The sequence below is a fragment of the Chionomys nivalis genome, chromosome 6 (assembly GCF_950005125.1).
Source record: "Chionomys nivalis chromosome 6, mChiNiv1.1, whole genome shotgun sequence".
Taxonomy (NCBI): Eukaryota; Metazoa; Chordata; class Mammalia; order Rodentia; family Cricetidae; genus Chionomys; species Chionomys nivalis.
In genome coordinates this window covers 3,044,679-3,047,142 of record NC_080091.1, presented here as the reverse complement: position 1 = coordinate 3,047,142, position 2,464 = coordinate 3,044,679, and the positions used below count along the sequence as shown (strand labels likewise).

General features: G+C 47.9%; 1 pseudogene; it reads right to left on the bottom strand.

Moving 5' to 3' along the window:
• Positions 1 to 951: 951 nt before the first annotated feature.
• On the bottom strand, positions 952 to 1,982 carry LOC130876569 (uncharacterized protein C4orf19 homolog; annotated as a pseudogene).
• Positions 1,983 to 2,464: the final 482 nt, after the last annotated feature.

Here is a 2,464-nt window from a genome sequence, read left to right as displayed (position 1 = left end):
CTTACGTAGTGATATTGAATGATAGATCCGGTTTGCTATCAAAAAATATCTTCGTTACTTGAGATAGTTCTACTGTGATATAAATTGGAATAGAAGCACCTAGGATTATGTCAGCCTTCATAAAGGTGCTGGACATCCTGTATCTTTTTTTTGCTCTTACCAGACATTTAATGACACAAACCCCTCCATAAATGACTTTGCTGTTCCAAAACACTCATGAACTTGAAACTAAAACATGACACTTATTTTTAAGAAATATTTTGGCCAGACCCCACATCCTAAAGGAGATTAAAAAGTAATAGTGTAAAAAAAGTTAAGGTGAAGGTGTTTTCATAGCACGGCTAAGGACTAACCATTTGTTCACTGGCCACATCCGGTTCACCCTGAAAGCTGCAGAGTTTAACCTGATGTCCAACAAGTGGTTAGTGAGTAGTTCCCTGGGTGCCTGTTCCTGAAGTTAACCTCTGGTATACAGTAGGCACTTTAAGTGGATAGTTACCCTATCTAGGTCAGGTGACATATTTGGCTCTCAAAAAACAAGGTAAAGAAATACATTCAAATAGCACGGCCCATGTTTGTGTGCCCCTAGGATCGGGTGCGGGGATATATATCAAGGCATTCTCATGCACATCTGGACAGATGTTCCAGGGGAGCTTCCAGGGCCAGCAAGCAAGCTGCCTAACTTCTGCATTTGTTGTGGACATGGTCATGATGGCCCACACTTACTCTGATTCTAGCATTCTGAGTCAGAGTCCAGCTGCACAGAGGGGTGCCGTAGACAGTCGGCAGCCTGGCACAGGTACTGGCGATGGGGAGAGAACAGATGTAAACAAATGGTGCAGATGGTGAGGCCGCCTGGGGATGCCCGCAGAGTAGTTAGCCCCGTGTCCACCTGCTTCTTTCAGTGTGACTGCAGTTCACCTTATTGGGGCCCTTCACCTAGCCCCTCCCCTAATCTGCCTCTTTTGCATCTTCTCCCGCAGTGGCAGCTTCTAATGCTGCAAGGGCTTCGGCAACCTCAGCGTCCTCATCTACCATAACCCTGTCCCTGTCCCCATTGTAGGTGTGGGGGACTTCCCGCTCACTTCTAGAATCCACCACTGACGGAGGGTGAGTGGGACCCTCTTCTTTAAAGCAGACATTCAGAACTTCTGTTGGCCCTGCCTCATTCAGTGAGTCCCAGCTTCTCTTCAGGGAGAAGGGCAGGTTCAAACCCTGCTCACTCACGCTGGGGTGAATTGCCGGCAGGGGCTCCACCTCAGAATGGTTCTCAAAAAGATAATCCTTTTCTTCAGGGTCTTCACGGTCTACTGCAGGGCTCCAGAGCTGGGGGTAATCCGGGGCTGGTATGTGTAGGATGTGGTCAGCCACCGCCAAGACCTCAGCAGGGGCTCTGCAGTCTCCATGTCCCACCGTCTGGGTCTCTTCCGAGGTGGACACCGTGTGGCTTTGCTTCCGGCAGTCCTCTCCTTCGAGGAAGGGTTGAGCTGGGTGAGCACTGTCTATAGTGCCTTCCCAGGGGCTGCTGGCCCAGGAGCCACCGACATCTTGGTGGGGCCTGACCAAATGCAGACTGGCAGTGGGGCTGATGCCATTGACAATACCCTGCTTCTCTGCACAGTGTCTCTTCTGAGTCCTCCTGAGGGAGTGGTCCTTGGTGAGGTAGACCAGATATATTATCTCTGTTCTCTGGCTTGGTCAGGCTCCCAGCATGCAGCGCGTTCCGGGGCACCTCAAACTCGCTGTTCTGGGTGCCTTTTAGTCTGACAGTGTCCTCCTCCAACTTGCAGCTGCTTACTTCGTTGACAACGCCAGGGGAGGGCACTTGAACCGGGTCGAAGAGATAGCTCTGCATCATCTTACAGCATCTGCACCCCATCTGGATTATTTTTTGTTACCATCTGTTGGGGAGTTGGGGTCCATTAGGCTTCTATGGTGTTTGACTTCTCTTCCTGCGGCGGGGCAGCGTCTCCATGGTTGGGGCGCCCATGGCTTCGCTGGCCTCGGGCGTCCGCGCTGGGACTCATCAAAGAAATCTTAAGAGATGTCGTTTTGTAGTTTTAAGAGATTGAAGGAAAAAAAGGAGATTTTTTTTCTCTAAAATGCAAATGGATCACTGCCATACTTAGGAAAATCTCATCACTAACATATTCATGGTTTGTTGGAGATCTTTTCCTTCAGTGAATGTCTTAGAGATTTGCTTTCAGATTGCTAAGCATCGCCTAGAATATAAAAACCTAAATGTTTCTGCTAATAATACACTGTCCTTAAAATGGGAATTTAACAATATATCCAAAGCAGTGATTCTTGATCTCAGCATACAGAAAGATGAATAAGGCTTGTTAATGTAATCAGGACCATGCAATTTTACATGCAGTTGAGGCATCATTAATCTCTCCTTAGTTTCCCATATTATTCTGTTCATTAAGCTTCTCATTGACTTTAGGAAACAAGTGAGCATAGG